This window comes from Monodon monoceros, unplaced genomic scaffold (assembly GCF_005190385.1).
Source record: "Monodon monoceros isolate NGI ecotype Baffin Bay Population unplaced genomic scaffold, NGI_Narwhal_1 Super_Scaffold_18, whole genome shotgun sequence".
Classification (NCBI taxonomy): domain Eukaryota; kingdom Metazoa; phylum Chordata; class Mammalia; order Artiodactyla; family Monodontidae; genus Monodon; species Monodon monoceros.
Genome location: NW_021703774.1, coordinates 22,217,343 through 22,244,689, shown reverse-complemented (window position 1 = coordinate 22,244,689; position 27,347 = coordinate 22,217,343). Strand labels below are relative to the sequence as shown.

Sequence of the window (27,347 nt, the reverse complement as noted above, 5' to 3'; positions counted from 1 at the left end):
CGTGTTGCTTGTTTGTGACACTCAGATAATCTTCTGACATAATCTGTTGGTTCTAAAATAAGTTGTATTGAATGTAGAAAACACTCTTTAAAGTCCATGACTTCACTTCTTAAGGTTTACATACCAACACTACAGAGATTTCATAAGTCATAAATACTAAGTAATGTATACAAAGGGAATATGTGGTAATGTATCTATCTACTTTTTGCTTGAAATAGCTGTTGGGTGTTCCCTGTGTGTTCTTATTTTCTCTCGGCCCAGCTTGGTACAGTGTCTTACAGTCAAGAGAGTGATAAATGTTTTAAGATTACTCCGTTTTGTTTTACAGCGTAGATACGTTAAGCTCATTTATGCAGTTAAAATTTTCCTTTGTATAGTTTGCAGTGTAAAGGATATTGTAAGGGCCTTACCAAGTACTGAGTTTTAAATATAGTGAAATCTGTATCTATAGTGTTTGTTTATACAGTAGTGTTTGTTTATATGTAGTTCTTGAAACCCACATATAAGCAGCAGTACGTTTTATCTGACTCTTACGAAGTACTGATTTTGAGTTCGCTTTAAAATTCTAATGTCTTCATTAGAAATACAACAGTCTTTGTCTTCTTTCTCCTACGGGACCCCAACTTATCCCTCCCTCATCCTCTCCGCTTCTCGTGGACCCCATGTTCCTGCCACTCACTGACGTTTGCAGTCATTACCCAGTCCACAGGTGTAAACATATTAACTGATTTTTTTCCTCTGTCCCGTCTCGGGTTCTTGCTTCCCTTCATGTATAAATCAGAATGTTTGTCTACAAACTAAGAGTCACTTCCCATTCAAAAATGAATGAAGTAACGGGTGGTAACCTTTAAAATTTGCCTGGATACAACTTTGTCTCCTAAATTTGTATATACTTCCAGTGCCCTTGTGAAGAATTGGCCTTTAAGTTCTAAGTAGTGTTATCCTTTGAAGCACAGTTTACAGAGGTATGCTACAGGATCTCTGTGATTCCTTTCTGTAGCCATCCTGACTTTATATATAACCCTATTACCCTTTCAGTTCTATCGATTAAGCGTAAGAATGACATCATATAAAGCATACTGTGTGAAAGAACTCTCTAGGAGCTCTCTTAATTCCTTTATGAAGCTATTGCAATCTGCTTTCCTGAAGACATTTACTCCAGCATTCACATTAAAACTCCACACGTGTTCCTGGTAGTACCGTTTTTGTTTTTAATAGATGAATTCGTATCTGTACATCTCCTCAAAGCTCTAAGGGATGAGAAAGGGATCCCGAGAGTATAATGAAATTAGTGATGCTAATACCTCTGACTTTTCACTGAAAAGCCATTTTATATTTAGACTTAGGTGTTTCTGAAGTATGCATAAAGAATCTTTGTCCGTCTGGGTGAATAGAATTGTCCCAGGTATCTTTGGCTACAAAAAGACACAGTGGAGAACATTTATTTTTAAGAGTAGTTTTCTCTCAAAATAAGCACATTTGCCTAAGAAGCTAAAGTTGGTAAGCCCTCAAGAAACGACTGTTGAGCCAAGTACTGTTGAGGGTCTAGAATGCAGATTTTCTCTGTTCCAAACTTCCAAATAGGCTGTGGATTATGTTTGTTTCCTTTATGTTGCCTCTAGATAATTTTTGAGGCTCAGGAGGTTTTTATATCTGTTCATAATACTTTAAAAGTGAAACCTTCAAATTTTCAAAAAGTCAAAAATTGATTAGAAAAGAATTACTAGAGTAAATTTAGGAGGGTTAGGGATATGCAGCGTCAACTTAAATGGAGGTCTAGGATATCTCCCTTGTTGATACCAATGGTGAATTCACAGAGAAGCAAATTGAATCAGTAAGGAGATACAACTGAAAGCTCCTAATGTTATGAACTATGTAAATGTATCTCTTTCTAAAGAGTTTTTTTTTAAAGTAACTGTCCCTGTGAGAGGATAAATAAATGATTGTCATAATGACTTAGGATGTTGAAAGAATTACTGCCACATTTATTGGTTATTTTTGTTCAATCTGATGAAATCAATATATCTGAACGTCAAGAAAGGAAAAAAAGGACTTTTCAGTTATTATAGATTGATGTGTTGCACATAAAAACTCTAAGCTGAAATTTAGTATCAGTTAACGCATGTAGTAGGCTTCAAATACTTGCTGATTAATTTAACATGAAGAATAAATAAAGCTGAATGTCCCCGTCACTGAGATGTGCCCCACTTCTCTGAAGCATGTTGTATACTTGGAGCAGTTGAGCAGAGAGCAGAGCCCCTGGAAGCTTCTGGTATAGGGCTGTGGGATTCCTAGGTAGAGGGAAGAAATCAGGGCCTCGGAGGCAGCTGAGGGTAGGAAGGACATATGCATCATCTAAAGAGTGGTTTTTTGTTTTTTTTTGCGGTACGCGGGCCTCTCACTGTTGTGGCCCTTCCCGTTGCGGAGCAGCAGGCTCAGCGGCCATGGCTCACGGGCCCAGCCGCTCCGCGGCATGTGGGATCTTCCCGGACCGGGGCATGAATCCGCGTCCCCTGCATCGGCAGGCGGACTCTCAACCACTGCGCCACCAGGGAAGCCGAAGAGTGTTCTTTTACATCACTTTTTCATATAACTAACTGAAAACTCAAATACGACCTTTTCTCAACGGTTCTGAGAGAAGACAGCTTTCATTTTAGTAGAACTTATTAGAAAAGCTGGTATGTTTCATTAGAGGACTAAGTTTGCATTTACTCCGTAAGTGTAAAAATCTGTATAAAAATCACAGCCTCATAGTTTATCATGTTTAAATTTGATTTAACTTTTTTCCCCTTTGGCTCCAAGACTGATTTCTTTAGCAGTAGATAACAATTTTTAAAATATATAAAAAAGAAATTGCTAATGTAGGCAGTGAATAACATCGTATGGGTGCATTTGGTTTTTGGTTAATGGTGGTTCTTCCAAGAAGACTTAGAATATATTAAAAAGCATGCAGTTAGTTGGTCCTTTGGATTACACAGGAAATGGCATTTAGAAAATTTACATTGAAGAAATTTATATTGATAGGTGTTTACATCGAAGGATATTTAATTCTCCGTCAGGTCCCAAAGTTTCCATTCAAATCTATAGAAAATGAGAAAATAGGTTCTTGGTTTACACTTAAAATACAAGCTATTTTAATCATACAAAAGAAATTGCCACAGAAGGCTTTTCAAGATTATGGTTCATTCATGCCCTTAGTCACGTCCATGGAACCTTAGTCTGAGTCCCTTTCTTAAAGGCATTTTTAGAGACGTTTTTCAATTTGCTTCATTTAAATTTTAGGTGAGAAATACCGATTTGGAATTTTTATTGTCATTAACCATGTTGAACTCAGGTGTAAACTCGGTTTGTTCTGCCTGCCGTGGCATTGGGTGTTTTAAATGTTCCGGAGTTTCCTTAGATGCTCGTATCCTCAAGTCTGAGGTTTGTCCGTTCTTGGTGGTGGACTAACTTAGCGCTGTCACCCAGGCCCCGTGTGACCTCAGGTGCTGCCAGGCTGCCCGGCGGTGGTGGTTGGGCAAGTGGAAGCTGGGCGTGATGAACTTACATGTAGACCTAAGTTAGTTCTGTGCCTTGAAGGGTTGGTGGTAGGCACTGACTTTGTCACTAAAATGTCCAGGGAGAATCATTTCCCCCTGAGAAAAGTATTGGGAGGATTTAGATACTCAGAAGAGAGGTGTATTAAAATCTGGCCTCATTTTCTTTTCTGCCTACTTATTACCAAGGGGAATGGGAGTTTCAGGCCTGAGCCAAGGAGTTTACAATTTGGTTTCCTTAACGTAGACACCTCATCATTATAGCTTTCAGTTGCTGAAGTTGAATTTTACGGGGTAGTATTTGGTCCTCACATAAAATAGCCTTGTTTCTGAAAGTAAACATCGTTAAAAGATTCTTATTTTAACCCACTTCTTTGCCCCTTTCTTAGGCTGGACACTTCGTGTTCCTCCCACTTTGCCGCCTCACGCCTCCCTTTGTGTGTGTGGGGTGGACCGGTCATTGGCCTGGGCTCCAGCCGGCTTGACCAGCTGTCAGGCTGCAGGGCTAGTCCATGTGGTGGTCTCCAGGCCGTGTCTCTGAGGTTGCCCCTCCTTTTAACACTTAGCTCTGTGTGTCATCATCCAGTGTGTGCTCTGCAGCCACTGGTTTGCTTTATTTCTTCCTTTTTGATCCAAGAGAAGGGGAAAAGGGCCCGAGTTTTACTCCCTGATCCTAAGTGCCGCTTTTAATTGTTTCAAAATCTTAGACCCTATTCACTGGAAAACATGCATCCTAGGTGTGAACAGTAAGGTAAAATCGATGAAGTGATGATTTTGCAGTCGTGCCGCATGCAGTGTTAGTGCTATGTTAACTGCTGCCCCAAGGCCCCCTGCTCACTCGTGAGATTTCACAGATTGGGTTACAGGTGTCTGCGTTCTCCCGGCCACGGCCTCAGCCTGGAAGCACAGGCATCCATCCATTCCCACAGATCCAAGTGATACCGTGTGGGATCATGTGAGATGTGAAACCGTGCTCCGGTTACGATTAGATCAGTGACAAAGCCCTTTTGATTCTTTCTCTGGCCCAGTAGCTTTTTTTTTAAGTAAACACTCTGCAGAGCTGGATGGAGTGAAGCAGCCCTTCTCTGTTTCTTGGGGAGGAATGCACTTCAGCAGCTCTCATATCCCCTGAGCCTGCTGTACCGTGGTTCCTTCTATCACTGTCATCCATGGGAGGAATAATGCCCTCCTCTCTCTGCCCTTCTTCTTATATACGAGTGTACAAGCTGTCATTCCTTCCCAGGTCCTTGTTGTTAATCCAAAAGACTAACGGCAGTTTCTTGGCCAACGAGGTGACTCTCCCGCACCATTTGGGTGAATGTTGTTCTTAGTTCTTGCTTGATCTTAAGGAGAAGATAATTGGCACAAAGTCAGAGGTTGAATGGGAAGGTTTGGGATTAGAAAAGATGAGTCCTGTTTTGCAGATGTTCTTTTACTTCTGTTCTTGGTGGACATGTGTGTGTTTTGGAATTCACTTTTTTTAGCAATAAGACACGCTTTTCATAATGTGTATTTTTTTCTTTCGGGGGAAAATGAAGTGTTTCTAACAAAAGTGAATGAGCTAGAAAGAAGATTCTATCTTGAGACATCTGTAGTTGGTGCAAAATATTCAAAACTCAATTACAGTATTTACACATTTTCATAGACATTCTTTTTTTGGTTTGCTTGATAAGACTGAATGAGGAAGCATCCCTGCAGTCTGTAGTTATAGCAGCATTGCAAGTCTGGTCTGTAGCTGGGGTAGAGAGAGTGGGTGAGTTAGGGCTAGTCCCATCTGTGCTTGAGCAGAGTGGGACTTCAGGCAGAGGTCGATCCAGGTAAGTTCCAGTTCAGAGCTTTCTGTTGCCTCGCCTGTGGGAGGAGTTTTCGAAACCTCTTACTTGGCCTGAACGAAAATCAGTTCCATTGTGCTTTCTGCTGACCTCTGGGGAGTTGGGATGACCATATGAGTGAATGACAGGAAGGCTTTTTTGGTGCTTTTTATCTTACTTTTGAGAAGTGGGGGAGTCAGGGATGAACCTTTCTGGTTGGAGAGCAACATACACCGTTTCCATTATGCGATTTAGAATGTTAAATACATTCTCCTTTTCAGACCTACCTAGTTGATAGGACAACAGCATCCTGTAGCAGAGCCCAGTTGGTAAAATTTAAAGGTGAATTTCTCGTGGTCCAAATGGGTTAGTCCTCCATGTTATCCTGCTTTGCTACAAAATTTTAAAACTAGAAATGTGCGTTTATGTCCTTAAAGATTATGCAGAGCGGTTTTCTTTGCTAAGGACGTGAGTGCACGCAGCCCATGAATCTAGGGCTTTATAATCTGGGAGTGAGCCTCTTAAGGCAGTATGGACCGAAATAACACTTTAAAAGTTAAGGTTGACTTAAACATATCCAAGGCCATATTTGAATTGGAATTAGAAATTATTTAATGTGTATACAGAACCTCGTGTATCTTATCTCATGGAATTTCTGAGTTACTGGCCTTGCTGAATTTCAGGAATAAAAGAAACTGGTAGCAACTTGATTTCATGCAACAAATTGTAAGTTGCTGCTTGACTCAAAAATCATTTGTAAATCCAAATAAAGGGGGATGTTATTGTCAGGAAACATTACCTTCCAAGTTTGGAGCCTACCTTTAAGAAAGGGAAGTGGAGGAGAGGGTGAGACACGAAACCAAAATGGTTGGCAGGGTAGGTGGGATTAGACGGCACCAGGGTTTTGCACCAAAGTTTCAAATATGAATAGATAAAAAGGAGGACCACTTGCAAGACAACTTAGGAAGGACTTGCCAGAAAGTAGCAGCTCCGGCTGCACAACAGTGCCTTCAAAATGATTCTCTGTGTGAATTGCATGCAATTTCGTGTAACCATAAAGTGTAACCTGTATGTGCATGATGTGTCTAGAATGTGTAAAGTTAAGTTCAGCAGAAAAGGGGCGTAGCCCTGCCACTGATGGGTCAGCGAGCCTGCTGAAGTCCTTGGACTTAACGCGACTTCTTAGGTCTGCAGCATCAGAGCCCTGTGTTTGCATTAAGCAACCATATTGAAATCGGATCCATTTCTTCCTTTGTACTTTCTTTCCTACTTTGCAGCTTTGCTGGTTTTAACTGTTTCACTCTTCTGCTTCTTGGTATCCTTTCTTGTTTTGAAATAAAAAGATGAAATACTTAAGTCAAAGAAGACTTGTTTTTATTTTACCAGTGCTCTTAATTTATCAAAAAATATATGATGTGAAAAAGAGTGTTCCACTTTCTTGGTTGTGATTCTGACCTCAAAATATGCTCACTTCTAAAAACTTGAAGAGCTTTTTCTGGGCCGCCTCCTGCATTTCAACCCGTCGCTAAGGAGGGTGTCAAGCAATCTCCCTTCGTCCCTGAACGCTGCTCTTCACTTCTGTCTAATGGTGTCCACAGAAAACAGTGCCATCCTCACTGGAGCCACCCAAGGCCGCTGCCCAGACTCAACGAGCAGCCTGATGGACAAATGAATGGCTGCCTCTGGGCTACAAATACCCTGTGCTTTTCAGTATCAACTGTGTTGTGTCTGTAACCCAGGAATAGTGCTACCACAAAGTCACCGCACGCGGATGCTGGCAGTGCTTTGGGGTCCTAGAGAATGGAGAGCACCTGAGGCTGCTCGTTCTTGTCTTGTGACCATCCCGTTCTCACCGGATTTCCTAGAGGCCGGTTACCTTTCAGCCAAGAATATCTGCGAGCCTGTGGTTTGTAAGGAGCTTGCTGGTACATTCATGTAGACTATGTGACCATTTAATGGCCTCACTTTAACTTCTGCATTCACCGCCCCCCATACTCTGAAGTCAGGAAAGCGAAAAGAAGGCTCTTCGTAGCCTGAACTAAAGCAACTTGAGTGCTTTCCTTTTTCACTAACCTCATTTCTAGCTGAATTTCTTTTCCTCTCCTCCCCTGTTCAAATATCTGAGAAGCCCCCGAGGTTCACAGGAAAGGAGTCGGGGAGGGTACACTGTGATGTCCGGCTTCCCTCGCTTCTGGAGACTGTGATGGTTTTCATCCCAGGCTCAATCCCATTATCTATAGCAAAGAGTTTATCCTCTAAGAGACTCGATGATAAAAAGATTTGCCAGGCTCCTCAGATCCAAGTAAGATGTTCTCTTGGAGCTTATTATCATGAGGTGTGACATGCTAAGATGCTGCATTAGCAATTACATGCCAGCAAGAAGTGCAGAGGGGAAGGCAGCCCCTGGCAGGGTGGTCCAAGCATTGGGGTTTGGTGCTTCTGTTCTCTCAGCCAGAAAGTTAAGTGTCTGGGTTTTCCGACATCATTCCAGCTCAAGCATTGTGGGTTTTATACCCGGCTGCAGGCAGCTGAGGGTCCCCACCGCAGATGGGCCAGTCTGACAGAGACATTCAGCATCACAGAACTGGAGACTGCCCCCCTGATTTTGCCGGCAGTGGCAGACCGGTGGAGGTCGTGTAGGTCAAGTTCACGGCTCCTCCATGGACCAGGTGTAAAGAGCCACTATCCTGCCATTTCTCTGTTCACGGGGCCTGTCCTAGCAAAGGCTGAGAGGTATTGTAATGCTGAACTGATGTTAATTAACATTTGTAGAGCTACCCCATGGGGAGGAGACATTGCAGCTCTAGTCTTCAAACCTCTTTGATTTAAAAGTCACCTGGGTATGTATATGTATAACTGATTCATTTTGTTGTAAAGCAGAAACTAACACACCATTGTAAAGCAATTATACTCCAATAAAGATGTAAAACAAAAAAGTCACCTGGGATGTGACAGTGATTTCTATTATTCTTGGATGATTATGGCTATATATATCATCACTCCTGACCCCCAGAACAAAAATTTGTATGGAAAGCCTGGACGCTGGAAATGTGATGCATAGTACGGAGTTGTGCCTTTCCTGTCTCTGCTCCTGAGACTGAGTGGAGTTCTGGGACCCTGCAGACAGGTAGTGTCAGCCCAGGAAAGGGCACCCCCATCCCTGCAGTGGGGACTGATCCCCGAGGTGAGGAGCCGCCCAAGCCCACACCAGGGCTACCGTCAGGAGTCCTCGCAGCTAGCATCCCCCCCCCCCATATTTTGCCTCTTTTTCTTTTCCTTAAATGAAGTAAAACACAAAAAAGTGCACTTACGTGTACAACTCACTGCCTTGACGCGGTAAATGCACCCATTGGACCAGCACCCAGATCAGGAAATGACATTGCCGTGACCCCAGAGCCCTCTCGCGTTCCCTTCCGTCCACACCCAGGAGAAACACCCTCCTGACTTCTAACCCCGTAGATTAGTTTTGGCTGTTTTTGTGCTTTATTTAAATATACTGGTGGGACTTGCCTAGGGGTCCAGTGGCTAAGACTCTGTGCTCCCAATGCAGGGGGCCCCAGTTCGATCCCTGGTCAGGGAACTAGATCCCACATGCTGCAACTAAGAGTTCTCACGCTACAACTAAAGATCCTGCATGCCACAAGGAAGATCCAGCACAACCAACCAACCAACCAAATAAATAAATAGGACCAGTGCCTTTTTATTTTCTTTTTTTCTTTTTTTTTTTTGGCTGCGTTAGGTCTTCGTTGCTGCGCGGGCTTTCTCTAGTTGCAGTGAGCAGGGGCTACTCTTCACTGTGGTGCATGGGCTTCTCATTGCAGTGGCTTCTCTTGTTGCGGAGCACGGGCTCTAGGCGCGCGGGCTTCAGTAGTTGTGGCTCGCGGGCTCTAGAGAGCAGGCTCAGTAGTTGCAGTGCACGGGCTTAGTTGCTCCACAGCATGTGCGATCTTCCCAGACCAAGGCTCGAACCCATGTCCCCTGCATTGGCAGGTGGATTCTTAACCACTGCACCATCAGGGGAGTCCCACGGACTGGTGCGTTTTCTGTGCCTCAATACTGTACGTGAGTTTCATTTATAATGTGTGTGGTGGTTGGTTGATAGAACAGCTCCCAGCTCGGGACCACCGGGGCTAGCAGTGCCATGAAGGTCCATCCCAGTACTTGTCTTTGGTGACCATAGGCATATGCCTCTCGTGGGCATGTACCTGGGTCATAGCCCATGCCTGTGTCCAACTTCAGCAGATACTGATCCACTTTTCAAGACACTCATGACAGTGACGGAGTCACTGTTACACTTGCGGGCATGTCCACTGGAAGGGCCAGTGCACCTCCGTTCCATCATGCTCCCCTCTGTGAACGGCCCACCGTCCACAGGGAAGGTCAAATGGAAGAACCAAGCCTGCCTCTGTGAGATTCCCTAAGTGGAGTCTGATCCTGTGTCCCTGAAACATGGAATTAAGGACTTTCTCACACAAATTCCTCGTCCTCTTACTCACCAAGAACACAATTCATGTCTACACTTATTGTGAGGAATTTGCTCAGAAGATAAGCTTTTTTTTCCCCCCTCCAGTTCAGTTGTTTGTACTCAATGAAATTGTTTTTAAAATTTATTTCATTTAAAATTTCCACCTAACAAAGCACAGACTGACGGAGCAGTTGTTTGTGACCTGCAGATTACAGAAATGTCTCTCAGGGCAAAGGAAGTGAGGCCCAGCATCCTAGAAAGTAGCTGCCTTTTGTTCTGTTTTTGTTTTTTCCTAAAAAATGCTCCCTCTAGGGGGAGTTCACATGCTTCGTTATGCTATGGGAATTTGTTTGATTTGAGGAAGTAATCCCACCCACTGTGCCGTAACCCTACGGTGACGGCTCCACAAGGCAGCTTGTCATTGGTGGAGCCAGTGCCTTCCAGCAAGCTGCATCTCAGGCCTCAGAGGGAGCTGTAAGGGGTTGGGGGTGGGGGATGTAATTGGAATTCAGCCAGGAGTCAGGTACAATTAGTTTGTAAATAACGGGAATAAGCTTGAAAAGATCATTTTTCCCAAGATGGCTCAGCTTTAAGTTCTCTCTTCACAATAAACTCCATCACAAATACACAAGAGCCTCGACACCCAAATAAGAATGGAATGATATAAGTCACAGGGCCAGATTTCGGGAGGTGGCTCACTCTGGATGCTTTTTACCCTTTCTTCTCTAGAACTGTAAGGTGGGGAAGAGGGAGAAGCGTGTATTACTTGCCTCTAAAGAGTGGCCCCTACCCTTGCGTGGGGGAGGGGGAGGAGATCTGCGAACTACTCGGGCTGAAGTTAGTTTACAAAACCAAAGTCACAATGCATGGGTAACGAGTTGTATATAACGACACAGACACAAATGAAGAAAGAATACATGCTGCCTGGGGTTGATGGGAAAGTCCATTTGCCCCACATCCAGATGGGCTTCAAGGAGCAAGTGTTGCCAGGCGACAGTGGGGAAAGGGTTTCCAGCAGAGCGGATCAGCTGGGGGTGTGAGTGCAGCCCTGCTCTGCAGACTGGCGGGATTGGAGGTGAGAGATGGGCGTGGTGGGAGGCGGAGTCTCAGGGGTGGGAAAGAACTGGAGATATTGGGCACTTTCCCTTTGAAATCCCAGCACGTGCCACACCAGACTCCGTGGTTTCTGGAGAGGTTCAGAGGTTCTCATGAGAGAAAGAGAGAAATTGATTCTGATTTGAAAAAAGAAGAAAAAGGCCTTAAGGTTCTAGGACTGTGTGAAGTTTGCAGAACATATAAAACTGTGTGACACAGTCCCTGTTCGCGGAGCCCACAGTGGTACCTGTGTTAACATTCTTCTGCATGTTTAGACCCTCTGTGGAAAATATAACCATTTAAAATGGCTTCTGTGTGAACAGACTGGTGGTTGCCAAGGGGCAGGGGTTTTGGGAGGGATGGAGTGGGAGGCTGGGGTTAGCTGATGGAAGCTTTTATATATAAAATGGATAAACAACAAGGTACTACTGTATAGCACAGAGAACTGTATTCAGTACCCTACGATAAGCCATAATGGAAAAGAATATGAAAAAAGGGTGTATATATATATATATATATATGTATATGTATAACTGAAACACTTTGCTGTACAGCAGAAATTAACACAACATTGTAAATCAACTATACTTCAATTCTTTTTCATAAATTTATTTATTTATATTTCATTTTTGGCTGCATTGGGTCTTCGTTGCTGCGCGCAGGCTTTCTCTAGTTGTGGCGAGCAGGGGCTACTCTTCGTTGCAGCGCGTGGGCTTCTTATTGCAGTGGCTTCTCCTGTTGCAGAGCACGGGTTCGAGGCGTGCAGGCTTCAGTAGTTGTGGCATGCAGGCTCAGTAGTTGTGGCTCACGGGCTCTAGAGTGCAGGCTCAGTAGTTGTGGCGCACGGGCTCAGCTGCTCCGTGGCATGGGGGATCTTCCCGGACCAGGGCTCGAACCCATGTCCCCTGCATTGGCAGGCGTATTCTTAACCACTGCACTGCCAGGGAAGTCCCTATACTTCAATTTTTAAAATATCAAAAACTAAACTAAACGAAAACGCCTTCTATCTAAATTGTTTTAAGTGTTCAGAGGAAAAGTAAAGAGTATTGGTCCCTTCAGGAAACAAGATGCCTCTCATCTCCTGGATGACGTATTGCTGTGGTGATGTGGGTGTTGCTTGGGTTCCCGCATATGCTGCCAAGGCATTGGGGAAAGTGACCTGTGATACAGGAAAGAGTAAGTCCATTGGCCTAGCGCTTTCCTGGGTCTGTGTTATGAGAGAGTTAGTGGGAGACATTCGAGCCAGGGGTCACTGGGTGTTGTCGGGATGCCTGGGCTAACCTGGCAGGATGCTTCCAGCCATAAGTAACAGAACAGTCACCTTAAAAGCAGCTCAAATAACAGGAGTTTCGTTGGTGAGGGAGGGATGCCCACCCAGGGGTGCGGGGACGGCTGAACACACCACGCCCGCCCCGGACAGAGGAGTTTGGCATCAGTTATGGGTCACCTGTACTCGCTGCTCAGGGGAGGACGCTGCCCACCACGCACGCTGCACACCACGCACGCTGCACGGGGTCGCAGTCAGGATCAGAGAGAACAGCGGAGCAGGGGCTGGACGGCGGGGGTGGGGGAGTGGTTAGTGATCCCAGTAGCGCGAGGAGTCCCACGCTTCGCGCAGCAGGATGTGACTGGCAGGGAAGTGACACCTGCCACTCGGGGACCAGCAGGGTGCTGGGCAGGGGAAACCGAGATGCCCTCCTGAATCTCCTTATGCGCACGAGACACCCTCCCCACACGCAGCTGGTTCCCGAGGACAGACTCCGGAGAGGAAATGTTGACTCAACAGATTTGCTCATGTACAGTATTCCTCCATATGCTCAAAGGACTTGTCTTTGCCAATGTGGGAGGAGAGAATATCGTCTTGCTCTTTTGATTAGAATATTGCATTAGTTAGAGCTCTCCAGGGAAATAGCGCCAATAGGATCTGTGTATATTCACATACATATCATAAGGAATATCATATAGCATATCTATATATGCATGTGGAATTGCTTATGTGATTACAGAAGCTGCCAAGTCTCCAAATCTGCATTCAGTAGGCTGGAGACCCATGCCTGTTGTACAGTAGTCCCCCCTTATCTGCGGTTTCACTTTCCACGACTTCAGTTACCTATGATCAAGTGGGGTCCAAAAATATTAAATGGAAAATTCCAGTAATAAACAATTCATAAGTTGTGCACCGCTATGAGTAGTGTGGTGAGATCTTGAGAACTCCTGCTCTGTCCCTCTTGGGTGGCCCAACTGTCAACATCGTCTGCCCCTGTTACTCAACCATTTGACATCATCATGGTTCAATGATCCAAGATCACCCAAAGCAGATGGTATCAGAAGGTCAGTGGTCGCCTAACGCTACGTCACAATGCCTACGTCATTCACCTCAGTCCTTCTCATCAGGTAGGCTTTTTATCATCTCACATCATCACAAGAAGGGTGAGTACAGTACAATAAGATATTTTGAGAGAGAGAGTCCACATTTACTTAATTATTATTACAATGTATTTTTATAATTGTTGTTGTTTTGTTTTGTTTTTTTGGCTGTGCCGAGTGGCTTGTGGGGATCTTAGTTCCCCAATCAGGGATTGAACCTTCGCCCTCAGCAATGAAAGTGTGGAGTCCTAACCACTGGACCATCAGGGAATTCCCTATAATTTTTCTATTTTATTATTAGTTATAGCTGTTAATCTCTTACTGTGCCTAATTTATAAACTAAACTTTATCATAGGTATGTATGTAGAGGAAAAAACATAGTTATAGGGGGCTTCCCTGGTGGTGCAGTGGTTGAGAATGTGCCTGCCAATGCCCTGGTGGTGCAGTGGTTGAGAATGTGCCTGCCAATGCAGGGGACATGGGTTCAAGCCCTGGTCCAGGAAGATCCCACATGCTGTGAAGCAACTGGGCCGGTGAGCCACAACTGCTGAGCCTGCGTGTCTGGAGCCTGTGCTCCACAACAGGGGAGGCCACGGCAGTGAGAGGCCCGCGCACCGCAATGAAGAGTGGCCCCCGCTCGCCACAACTGGAGAGAGCCCTCGCACAGAAACAAAGACCCAACACAGCCAAAAATAAATAAATAAATAAATTTTTAAAAACAAAAAAAACAAACATAGTTATAAACATGGTTCGTTGGTATGACCTGCAGTTTCAGGCATCCACTGGACAACTTGGAACAAATCTCCAGTGGATCAGGCAGGATACTGTCCTTCTGGCCTGAAGGCAGGCAGGCTCCACACCCAGGAAGGGCTGATGATTCAGGTCAAGTCTGAAGACAGGAAAAAGCTGATGTCCCAGCTCGAGAGCAGTCAGGCAGGAGTCCCCTCTTACCCTGCAGGCCTCAGCCTTTTTGTTCCTTTGAGGCCATCAACTGATTGAGTCAGGACCACCTACACTGGGGAGGGCAATCTGCTTTACTCAGTCTACTGATTCAAATGTTAATCTCATTCAAAAACACCCTCACAGACACACCCAGAATAACATTTGACCACATGTCTGGGCACCCCATAACCCAGTCAACTCCAACATATAAAATTAACCATTGTAGATGTGTCCTCTTGATCTTCCCTTGGCTGCCAAAGACCTAGCAGACACTCTGGAAACAGGACTTTTCTCCACTTAGGCCAGATCCTACTGCTTCCTCCTACGCTAAGAGTGAGGGAAACTTTATGCCCTTTCCCACCTGTGACCAGAAAGAGGTTTTGCCCCCATTTCATTGCCAATGGGAAGAAGTTGAATGCAAAGATCTGCTTCTGTATTCCATTTGTGATTCCCCAGATCCTTCTAATTTACCAACCTGGGCCAGCCTGTCCCGGTGACCCCTGGAGATGCTTCACCAAGGAGACCCTGTCCTGGGAGTCTGTAGGCTCCTGGGGGGGACAGGGGGCATTGGTGAAAGGGGGACACCACCTAAACACAGTGATTGCACCCCTTGCAGTGTGGAGGGATATAAGGGGGGTGGTCAGGGGGAGGGTGTGACGACCTGGGGCCACTGCAGGCCTTAGGCGCAGGTGACGGCAGGAGGCTGTTGGAGAGCAGAGTTAGACTCAGCCCTATAATATTCTTGGATGTGGTGGGGCTCACGGGGGTGGGGGTGGGGTATTGTGCGTCTCTGCGGAGTGTTATTTCCATTCTTTCAAAGGCTTTGCATCACTCCCCGTTACACCATCCGCGCAATTCCCATCAGACCCTCGCGCCCCGTCACACCTGCTCACCTGCCACAGCATCCGCGGTTTGGGTCCGCATCCGGGTGAGAGGCGTTGCAGCGAACTACTGAGAGTCTTGCAGGAAGGCAAGGGATGGAGCCGCCAGGCCTGCCGGGGTCTTCCTGGCCCGTGGAGCTGGGTGGCGGCGCTCGGGCGACCCCTGGCGATCGCGATCGACAGAGACACCAACCCCCCCAGCCCAAAGCGGGTGTGTAGCGCCCCCTTCCGGCCAACAGCCGTTATTTTATTTTCCTCGAATTTTGCCTTGGGATTGGGAAGTGCTGTTACTATTCCCATTTTACAGTTAAGAAAAGTGAGAAACAGAAATTAAGTAATTTATCCAAAGTGAGACTGACTGAGAAGGGATGTGAATCTGTGCATTTTGAATGCAGCATCTGCGTTAAGACCAAGATAGCTAATATGACCAAGTTATGTCCACAAAAATGTGTGCACAGAGCCTTCCCCCGGGCCCAGCGAATCTGACCACTCCTGGGGGCTGTGTTGAGCCCTGGGTATCCCACTTGCGGAAAGCCATCAGCGGCAAACCGCAACACGGCCAGGTTGAATGGCCAGAATCGTGAGAGGACTCAAAGTCCAGTCATGTGAGGAAAGATGGAAAGAATGGGGGGTTTCGGTCCGGAGAAGGGACTTAGGGAACACGAGGGGACTCCACACACCCGAAGGGCTGCGTGGGGAGGAGGGTCGGCGCACGCCGGGGTTCCACGGTGGGGACCGTGGACAGGCCGATTTCTGCCATCCAGAGCCTTCTGCCAGCCTGGCTGCCTCCAAAGGAAGGAACTGCCCAGCGAGGTGGACACGGCCGCTCACTGACCCTTGCCGGCCGGGGTGGAGGGATGTGGACAGATGTGAGGGGCCCGTCAGGGCGCTTACAGCTTCTTGGGGGATGCAGAGCAGTGGGCGTTAGCAAAAGGGCAGGAGGCCCGGCCAGCGCTGGGGAAGGCTGGAGGCCATCTGCTCTCCTCTATGGGGGTGAGGGGGTGGCTCACGAGGTCCGGGAGCTTCGGGGGTGGACGCATCGCAGGGCCTGGCTCCTTCGGGGCGCAGGACACGTCTTACTCGCCAGCCTCTGACAGGCTGAGCTCCCTGCACCTGGGGCGTGGGCGCTGCGTGGGGACCGGGGGGGCGGGTCATCCTGCCCCTCGCCAGGGGTGAACCCGAGGCACAGATACTGCCCCGTGAAGTGGAAACTGAGGCAGAGGGTGTAGAAGAGGTGCCGCGGGTGAGGTTCTTCAGGAGGCCAGCACTGAGCCAGATTAGGGGCGCAGAAGATTTACAGGGGAGCGGCACCAGCGGAGAAAATGGGTAGGAAGAGCTGGCAAAGTGCCACTCGGATCTGCTACACTCGTCTCCGCAGCCCAGTGGATGCTGGGAGCCCATCAGAGGAGCCAGCGGAGGACGGAAATGGCCAGGCCCACATGCCCTCACCTCGCTCAGTCACTGGCTGAAGGGGCCGAGAGAAGGGTGACCTTGACCTTGACTCAAAACCTGAGGCTGACCCCGTCCTCAGGGTAGCCATCAGCTCACCACCCTCCTTGCCGCTCCTTCTGAGAGGCCCATCTGGGAGTCGCCTGACCCCCGCCAGTGGTGCAGGGTAGTGAGGGGGTGAGGAGGGTTGGTGGGGGGGGGGCTGAAGCCAGGTCTGGCGCCCCATAACCCAGGGCTTCCCCCTAGGGGCCACACCGCTACTGACCCAGCCTCCTCCGTGGGTCAGCCCCACCCGGAGAACAGGAGGTTCACTGCATGGCCCTCCCAGTTATCCAGTGAAGAGGGGTGGTCCTCCAACTCTCTGGACTCCCTGGACCCCCAATAAAGACTGGGGTTGACTTCTTACGGCAGTCCCATCCCTCACAACTCACCTCTGCAAAGGTGGCTTGAATAGGGGCCTAAGCACAGCGTGTGTTCAGGCAAAGTTGGGAGTGGAAGTGGCCGGACAGGAAGGCCACCACCTTCTTCAGGGAGACAGTGTTGGACCTCAGCTTCTCGCTCACTTCCAGCCCTGTCCTCTCCCCAGCCTGGCCGAGTGTGCTGGTTGCCTGCTGGCTCCAGGGTCTCTCTGCCCCCACTGGTGTCTGTCTACTCTTTCCTTTTATGCCAGCAATGATGGTGAGTCACAGCCTTGGGGCCCTGGGACCTCCCCTCAGGATGCCCAGCCCCTCCCACCAGGTGCAGAGCTCCAGACCCTCTCACCCTTCTGCTCTCATCCCCATTTTCCTCTGGCCCAGGGGTCCCCAGGCAGGTGCAAGGTGACAGTCACTCAAAACTGGCATTCATCTCCCTAATACACAATAAATAAGCCAAGCATTCTCCTGTGTTAGTCGATAAGGGTTGCTGTAGCAAAATACCACAGTCTGGAGGGCTCAAAAGAAATTTATTTTTCACAGTTCTGGAGGCTGGAAGTCCAAGACCAAGGCTTGGCAGATTCAGTGTTTGGTGAGGGACTGCTTCCTGGTTCATAGATGATCATCTTCTCACTGTGTCCTCACTCAGCAGAAGGAGGGATGGAACTCTTTGGGGCCTCTTTTATAAGGGCACTAATCCCATTCATGAGGGCTCCACCCTCATGACTTAATCCCCTCCCAAAGGCCCCACCTCCTCATATCATCACATTGGGGGTTAGGTTTCAACCCAGGGATTTTGAGGGGACACATTCAGTCCACAACAGCTCCATGTGATTCCTCACCCTTGAAACCCTGATGGGGTTGCTAGTGGTGGGGGTGGGCGTGTCTTCCCTGATTCTTCACTCCAGCCTCTGAAAGCTCTGACCTCTCAAGGTAGAACTTTAGAACAACCCAGACAGTTAGAAAGTGTCCAGCCGGCTGCAAGGTGCAGAGATGGGAGAGGTCCTGGGGAGCAGCTGGGTAGGTGAGAACAGCCTGGCCTCCTCCCTGCCAGCTCCCTGATGCCAGCACCTCCCCACCATTAGCTCTGGTGAGGCCTATTAGTACCAGGCACCATCCGCCTAGCCCAAAACCAGGAAGGATTCTTGGGGCTGGAGGCTGCCCTGTCAGGTACTGAGGCTCCCAGTTTTACAGAGACACGGAGTCCCAGAGCATGGGGGTGAGAGTTGTCTGAGGTTACCCAGCATTGGGTATCTGCTCCAGAACCGGGAGCAGATCAAATTGCCCACCACCAAGTGGACTGCTTCCCAGCTTACTGAATTATTTCCTTTCTCTACTGCTTGGAGTAAGATGTTTATGTTTTATTGTAGGAAGTGTTGACACTTACTGAGCACCTACTGTGTACTTGCTGCTGTGCTGGGTGCTGGGAACACAAAGAGAAATAAAACACAGTCCTTGCCACTGGTGAGTGTGTTGCCTCATTGAGGTTTGTCCTGAGAGCACAGACCAGCTCTGGACACCGGAAAGTCTATCTCCATGTTGCTTTATTTATGTGCCCAAAAGCCGTTTCCAACTCTGGCTGGTCTGAATTTCTTTCCCTCGGCTATAAGACCTGACAATCTTATTCTTGGCTCGCAGTGAACTGTTTGCAGCCACTGCCCAAGTTTCCCCAGCAAAACTCTTATACAAGCAGGCATGCTCCCCACGTGGAGGTTGGCCACCAGAGCTGAGACCCCAACCTGGGGGACACCAAATGGCTTTCCTGAGCCAAGCCTGTTGCTCAGACAAAAGTTAAGGGATCCAAGAAGCCCAGGGTGACCTGAGGCTTCACCACAAACTTGTCCTGTGGAAACCCCCACCTGGGTGGATAGAGGGATGGGAGGTGCCAGGGCAGAGAGGGTAGAGTCAGCCCTGGACTCTGAGACCGGCACCCTGCATTAGTTTGCCAGGGCTGCCGTAACCAAGTGCCACAGACTGGTGAGCTTAACCAGCCGAAATGTATCATTTCACAGCTCTGGAGGCTTAGGAGTCCAAGATCAAGGAGTCAGCAGGTGGGTGGGTTCCTTCTGAGGGCTGGGAGGGAGAATCTGTCCCAGGTCTCTCTCCTTGGCTTGTACATGGCTGTCCTCTCCCTGTGTCTTCTTACGGTCTTGCTTCCATACATGTCTGTGTCCAAATTTCACCTCATAAGGACACCATAATAATCTCGTTACCTCTTGATTACCTCTGTAAAGACCCTATCTCCAAATAAGGTCACATTCTTGGGCATTGGGGGTTAGGACATCAACATACCAACTGGGGGTGGGGCACAATTCAACTCCTAACTCACCCCAACCACAAGTTGTCATGGTTACTGGTATGAAGGTCAGGGAGCTCATTGTCTATTTCTGAGCCTGCCCTGTGGTGTCTGTTTCCTATGGCAGGGGCTCCCTGTCCCTTCGGGGCTCAGAGCAGGCCGCCCCAAGATGTATCGCAGTGGCATACTGATTATCTGAATTAAAGTTATTTGAGAGACAGCCAGTGGGGGAAAAAATGACATAGAAAAACACTCTGACTCCCCTCTTTCCCCCTGAAAGTGGTAAATAAATCTCCCATGTGAAGGTATTCTCCCTATAAGGAAAGGATAGAAAGCATCCTTATCACCAGAGTCAGGGAATTCAAGGCTAAGAAAGCTGTATAAACAAACTTTGTTACTTCTTCATTAGTCTGCAGCCCCAAGCACTGCGGGCCCTTTGTTAAAGCTTCACAAATAATTATTTCTTTGTCTAAAAATGATATATAAACATCCTGATTTGGTCACTTTGGGAGTCCCATTTCTATAAGACCTCTGTGCATACAAATTAAATTGTTTTTCCTCCTGTTAATCTGTCTTGTATCAATTTCATTATTAGAGCAACCAAAAGAACCCATGGGGGATGGGGGGAAATGAGTGCAGTATACCCAGGCCTGTCTAGAGAGTCCACTGCAGTGTGTGATCACCTGGGGACTGAGGCAGAACACCTGAGCATTTGGGGCAGGAAGCAGGGCCAAGGAGGAGAATATGGGAGAAGAAAGCACTTAGGTTTAATTCCTAGCCTGGAAGTTCCTACACACTCCTCTTCAGATATGCAGGATGGCCCCAGAAGAGGATTTGCCTTCTTTGTAGGGCAGGGCTGTGCAGGGGTGGCAGCTGCAGCCCTGTTTGCTGCTCCTGGAAACTTCAACTACCAAACGGCCCTACTCTCAGGGGGTTGCGGGTGCAGAGTCCTCCTGCCTCAAGATTGCCGCATTTAGCAAATAAAAATACAGGATGCCCAGTTTAATTTCAGTTTTAGGTTCACAACAAATATTTTTTTAGTACTTCCAAAGTACTAAAGTATTTCCCAAACATTGCAAACTGGAGGTCAGGAAAGAACTCTGAGGGACATTCGAGAAGAGACCTGAATGACATGGAGGGAGAACTGTGCAGATCTGGGGGAATGGCAGAGGCAGAGCAAGCGAAGCTGTGGTTGAGGAACTGCACAAGGGCCGGTGTGGTATGTCTCAGATTTTAGTGCGAAATGGTGAAAATGCAGATCCTGGGCCCCGCCTCTCATTTAGTAGGTGTAGGCAGGAACAGGGCTTTTTTTTTTTTTTTTTGCGCGGGCCTCTCACCGTCGCGGCCTCTCCTGCTGCGGAGCACAGGCTCCGGGCGCGCAGGCCCAGCGGCCGCCGGCCCACGGGCCCAGCCGCTCTGCGGCATGTGGGATCTTCCCAAACCGGGGTACGAACCCGCGTCCCCTGCATTGGCAGGCAGACTCTCAACCACTGCGCCACCAGGGAAGCCCCCAGGGCTCCCTTTTAAACAAGCCCTCCTGGAGTCTGTCTCCCTCCCTCCCCCTCCTTGCATTTCCTGCACACAGTCCAGGGGGTTCAACTGAAGCTCTGGGGGTCAGAAGTGGGAAGCCCCCTCAGGGATCACATGGTGCAAGCCCCTCCGGCTCCTGGCGAAGGAACGGTCCCAGGGGTCTCTAAAGACCTCATCCACGGGGCTGAAGGGGAGCGCGTGGCTCTTACGTGCCTGGGCACACGCTCCCTGGTGACCAGAAAGCTCCTTATCCTTCTCTTCTCCAAGCGGGATGTCTGTCAATCGCGGGCCTGTGACCCTTCCCGAGAGGCCTGGCCCTCCAGCCCCCAGGGCCCCTGAGAGCCTCACGGGCCTCTCTGCCCGCACCTCCATTCAGGAGCCGCCTTGGCGAAAGGAACCCAAAGGCTCAGAACTGCCCCCGCAGTGCCCCCCCCCCCATCACCTCCTGCCCCCGGAGGGCGGGGCGAGCCGCTATTCCGCAGCCCCGCCCCGTCCTGGCCACACCCATCCTCTGTGGAAGGAAGCGCGTCCCCGCCCCGCCCCGCCCCGCCGCCCTCCCCCCAACCTGGAGAGAGAGAGAACCGAGACAGGAAATGAGCTCAAAAGCCCTAGCCACAGAAAGGGCGGCTCACGCAGGCAGGCGCTGCAGGTGGATCCAAGTTCCCTAATCGCGGAGACCTCACTGCGGCCCCACACCGCTCCTCTCCTGTAGCGTCAGGACCTGGAGAGCTTGAACACGCCACTTGGTCGGAAAGCCTTGCACACAGTCTGTCCTTGCTGCACCAACGGGGCCAGCAGCACCCCCTGCGCTTGCCAAGGCTGAGGTGAGGAAAAAACACCCCCAAGACCCTGGACGGGGCCCAGCTCTCAGCAGTTGCAGTGGCTCCAGGCCCGTCACTTCGTTGCTGGGTCTCCTTTTCCACAGGGAGTTGTGGTGAGGCTGAGATGAGAACACGTGTGAAGTGTCGTGTAAACTGGTGGATAACAATAACCCGTCCGTCCGCCTTCTTCCTGCCTGTCCTCCCTGGTGCCTTTTCAAGTTATTGGGAGGGGGCTAGCCAGGGGTAGGAGACACATCTAGGGTGCTCATCCAGTTCATGATGCCTCTTGTTTCTCTGGAGAATATGTCCCTCCATGTCCTGGCTGTGTGACCTTCAGCAAGTGACTCAACTTCTCTGTGCCTCAATCAGACATTGGCTAAATGGGAGTAATATTATTAATACCTACCTCATGGGGTTGTCATGAGGATTAAACAACGCATGTAAAGTACTCCATTCTGTAAGTGCCTGGCACATAGTAAGCAATCAACAGGAGTCAGCTCTGGGTATGCCCCACCCCTGGGGGAAAAGAAGCAGAAGCCAGCAAAGGGGCATGGCTGATTCTTGTTGGCGTTCCAGTGCCGGGACACTGTTCTGTACCTCCATCTTTAGGTTCCCGCTGCTTTGTCATCCTCTTTCCAGTGAATCACCTTTTTTGGGTAAAAGTTAGGATCTCTGTTACTCCTGACTGAACCTTAACACTGGAATGTAAAAGAAACAACAAACATCATTTTCCTAAACTAAATTAATCTCACCTCAAGCTTGTATCTCCCTGAGGGGGATCGTCCACTTTTTATTTCTGGAGAACCCCTCCCCCCAACTCCATGGGCTCATCAGGAGTCCCGAGGATTTCAGGGGAATAGGAGCACGAGAAGGGGCCTGGGCCACAGTCCTGGGTGGTCATCGCTGCCTCTCCTGTTCCTGAGCACTGCCTCCACCTCCAGAGGCTCCGAGATGTCCCCCCAGGGTCTTCCTGGGTGGCCACGGGCACGCACAGGGAGCTCTGTGGACTTGTGCAGGGCACCTGCCATGTCGCCTGGGCAGTCTGACCTTCCCACTGGAGGAGTCCAAGGCCTAGGCTCTGTCCCTGCCAGGCCTTGGGCAACCCAAGTGGATTTTCTTGGGCCTCAGCAGCCCCTGAAGCAACAACAGTCAGTCGGCCTTCTGTCCCCATCTCTCCTTTTCTCTGAGAGCCTGGCTGAGGAGCGTGAGGCCTGTCTGTCTTTCCAGATTGAGGAAGTGAACATTCCTCCCGTTTCATTCCTCACGCGCAGACAGTTTATTTCACAGCCATCCTGCACACTTGCAGCCAAAGATGTGTGAACGAAGAACAAAGAGTGTGGCTCACCACCCAGTTCTGCAAGGGTTAAGTCTTAACCCACTGCAGTCCCACCAACAGTGCACCCTGAGAGGAATTCAGGATAAAAAACAGGATGAGACACCCTGTGCTTTGGATAAATGGGCCCCTAGATAGTTAGATGTATATCTCAGGAAGAATTTCCATGACCCTATATATTTTTGCATCTTCCCATACATAAGAAAGCACTAAAATCATTAACTTGAGATATCTGTTCTTTGTGACTAGCAGTAATCTTTTACCAAGATGTATGCTTGATTGCAAGTATTTCCTAGCCAAAAATCATATATAAACTGGCTTTTCCCCTCTTTCTTCAGAGCAGTTTCCTCTGAGCTGCTGAGTGGCGTCTCTGGGCTATAGTCCTCAGCAGGACCCTGAATAAAATTTAAACTCACAACTCTCATGCTGTGTGTCTTTCTTTGAGTCAACAGATGTCTCAAAGGAGGCCACAGGGTTCAGGGGAAATGATGCTGAAGTCTTGGCAGGCGGATTCTTAACCACTGCGCCACCAGGGAAGTCCCCCACTGTGTGTCTTTGCATGTGACGATTCCTCATCCTGGGTGCCTGGGCTCCACCCGAGAATCTCCCACCTGTCCCTCTAGATTCAGCATCACCCCTCCCAGGGCCTTTCTGTGCACACCCACCCCCAGCTGCTCACCTTTCTGGCTTCATTTAGCCTGACCTCTGACAACACCAGCCCTTCCCTCGTCTTCCTTTGGATTACATCTTGCCCTGTTTTCTCGGTTTCCTCCTGCTTCCCCAGCTGCCCCTCCTCTGTCTCCTTCAGCTCTGCCTGTCTCATCACTGGTGTTCCTTGCTGCCCCTCTCCAGCCCTCCCCACTCTCTCGCCCTGGGGGATCTCCTCCCCATGGCCTCCTGGATACTGATGCTCCCAGATCTGCGCCTCCAGCTGGACCTCTGCGGAGCACGAGGCTCTGGACTCCGGCCGACTCCACACCCAAAAGTCACATCAGCTGAGCGTGTCCACACCTCAGCTCATCGTCCCTCTTCCCGCATCCCTCTCTGTAACATAGCATCTCAGGTGCACGTGGCTTTGGAGCATCCTTCCAGTTCACAATAACCCCCTTAATCACAGCCACCTGTCCACCTCCAGCCATGTTACCCCCCTCCCCTCCCTTGGTGCTGGGTCACTCCCCGTGGTTCAGCAGGACACCTCCGCCCAGGTGAGCACGAGCCAGCTGGCCATTCAGTCTCTTCCCTGGGAATTTGGAACCAGGTGGTGCTGGTGTTTCTTCAGGTGAATTGGCCTATTCTCTGTGGGTGGGAGCTATGGGAGAGGCATTTTCCACCACCCTGGGGCCTGGAGAAGCAGGGGCCTGGAGAAGCAGCGGTAGTCGGTCTGAGGAGAGCTGTGCAGGCAAGATCAAAGGTGAGAAGGCTGAGGCTGAGGCCGAGGCTGGAACGTGAGGTGGCAGGGCAGGGGTCATGCGCCCATTGTACAGATGCTGAAGGAGAGTCCAAGGGAAGAACGATGTGGTCCCCAGGTCAGTAATCCAGGCTTTTCGGCCTTGATCCTCCTTCCCTCAAGTTCGTCCCGTGCCCCTGAGCTTTTGCTCTCTGCAAGCAGGAGGATCCCCTGAATCATCTGAAAGCCTGTCATGCTTTGGGTGGCTGGACCCCCTGCATCTCTGCACCTGTGCCCCTCTGCTGTTCCTACCTCTTCCCCAGTGCACTCCTGACAAAGGGGTTGAGAGCAGGGAGGGTGGGACCGACCTGCTGAGTCCGGGCTGGTTTAGGGCCAGGTCATTCTTTTTTTTTTTTTTTGCGGTTCGCGGGCCTCTCACTGTTGTGGCCTCTCCCGTTGCGGAGCACAGGCTCCGGACGCGCAGGCTCAGCGGCCATGGCGCACGGGCCCAGCCGCTCCGCGGCATGTGGGATCTTCCTGGACCGGGGCACGAACCCGCGTCCCCTGCATCGGCAGGCGGACTCTCAACCACTGCGCCACCAGGGAAGCCCTAGGGCCAGGTCATTCTTTATCTGGGTTTTCACAGAACAAAGCTGTGCTGTTCCTCCCGGCAGCAGGGGTCCTGGGGTGAGGAGGGGCGCGTACGCATCCCGCTGGCTCTGGCTTTTGTGTTCTCTCCTAGCCTGGCCTGGGAGCCCAGCAGGCCCAAGACGCTGCAACCCAGACCGGCACAGCTGGCAGGGACTGGGGAGGGCCGCATAGTCCCAGCAGAGTAGCAGAATGTTTGCCAGAAAACTCCAACAGGCCACCTGCTTCCAGAGAGCAGAGCACATGGTCTTGAAAGAGGCAGCCAGCAGGGGCTATGGAGCCACAGAGGGCTGTCCTAAGGGAGTTCCTTTTTTTAAAGGTTTGTTTTATCTATCGTTGGTTCATTTGGGTTTGAATGTGTTTGAAAGCAGCCCCTCTAGGCCTTGGCCAGCTGCTGCCCTGCCCCGCACCTGCCCTCCAGACCCTAGCGGACATGCTCAGACGGAGAAGGGATGAGGGACAAACAGTGGATGCAAGGCGAAGGAGAAGGGCGTGGGTCCTCCAGGTCCTTCAAAAGCAATCTATCCCTCTGGGTTAGCTCTGGCAGGGGCAGGAAGCCCCACACGCTGTTCACCCCCAAAACACTCAAGGGCAGCTGGAGGGGAGAGAAGTGCCTCAAAGCAAAAGTGGAATTACCTCCCTAGCTGGGCCATTGCAGTGGCAATGGTTCACAGCGGAGCCGTGAGAGACCCCCGCTGGGGAGACGACCCGCACGCTCTGTCACTTTTACCCTGTAGATGCTGATGAGCAACTCAACCCTGGAAAGTTTTGCTTCTTCATTTTTATTTAATCATATTTTATTTATTGATATTTATTTATTTATTTTTGGCTGCACTGCGCGACCTTCAGTGCAGGGATCTCAGTTCCCTGACCAGGAATCGAACCCGTGCCCCCTGCAGTGGAAGCATGGAGTCTTAGCCGCAGGTAAGTCCCAGGTTTTGCTTCTTGGGCTAAAAAAAGCAACAAAGGTGGAGCCCTCATTGGGGTAATAGTGAGAAGCGACCCCCATTTTCGCCTGAAAGCCCTGGTGGGGAGAGCTGCTCCCACGTGGGTGGGTCATTCAGTCATTCAGCAAGTGTTTATATGGAGGCGGTGACATGAAAGGGTCCTGAAGGATAGGTAGCGTCCTATGTGGAGTGTTTGGACATGGCGGCATAGGAGAGGGGCTTGCAGAGGTTAAGGGCAGGTTGGGGATGATGGGTGGCAGCTGGCTAGCCATTTTGGCTGTGGTTGCTGCTTTTACGTGAGATCAGGTTTTCCTCAAGCGTGACAAACAAGAAAGAGTAGTGGCACAGGCTGGCTTTCTGAGCAGAATTCAAACTTTGGTCAAAGCCCATTACAACCAATTTTGTATCACAATAAACATACTCTATAGTTAAAAAAAACCCCAAACCTCAGCTAACTATTCGATATTGTTGAAACCCTGAATATGCTCCCAAAGCAGTAAACCAGAAACCCTCGCTGTTCCTTGCTCTCGGTTGAGAGGCCGTGGTCATCTGCATCCTTCCGTGAGCATTTGCATTCTTCGCAGCAGGAAGGGCCGCCCGGGAGCCTCCAGATCACAGACACCCACCGGGGCTCAGCTGGTGTCTGGAGGCATCCAGGACTGGAGGATTAGACACTCTCTCTCCTGTTCTCCCTACCAGGTGCCTGTAGAAGGACTGTCTTCAGTGGTTCTCACATAGGTCTGCGCTCCCCGTCTCCTAACCTCACCCTCACTCACTCCTCCCCCGACTGTGATCTGAAACGTCCCTCCTCTGACTCCCGGTGGCTGCCTGTCCTCACCCCGCCTAAGGGCTGACACCTCCAGCCTCCCCTTCTGGGTGCCCAGGGCTCAGTCCCCAGTGAGCCTTTCCCTTTGCTTCCTGACTGTTCACCACATCCTTCTCTGGCTGCTCTTCCTCTGCCCCCCACCCTAAGTATCAGGAACCTCAGGTCTCCATCGTTGTTTCTCTCCTCTTCCCCTCTTCCGACTAGACTCTTACGCGTGCTCTCATTCACTCCCGAGGAGAACAAATATATTCGATGGTGTGGAAATCTGTCATTTCCTGGCCTCCTCTCTCAAGCTCCTGTTCCATTAACCCGTTGTTATGTGGAATATCTACTGGATATCCCAGGGGCATCTCAAATTCATCATGTTCCAGGCTAAACTTGTCCCCTTCCCCCCAAATCCTTGCCCCTCCGTCAGTATTCTTTTTAAAAAAAAAAAAACTGTATATAGTTTATATATAATTTGGTTTAAATATTAATTTTATATAGGACCCCTTGTTCCAAGTTTGGAATGCTCTAGCTTGTCCCAGTTTGGTCCTAATGTATAGGTAATTCAAACTTTCTCTGCCACCTGATATGTGCCTGGTGATTCCCACAGTATTT

At 49.5% G+C, this 27,347-nt stretch overlaps 1 long non-coding RNA gene across 1 annotated transcript in view; it reads left to right on the top strand.

The window, feature by feature from the left end:
* The first annotated feature begins 21,413 nt into the window (after positions 1-21,413).
* Positions 21,414-27,347, top strand: part of LOC114899632 — a 10,507-nt gene continuing 4,573 nt past the window's right edge. Inside the window, exons 1-2 of the long non-coding RNA XR_003794629.1 lie at positions 21,414-25,293; positions 25,824-25,898. This is a non-coding gene — a long non-coding RNA (uncharacterized LOC114899632). The remainder of the gene's footprint in view (positions 25,294-25,823; positions 25,899-27,347) is intronic.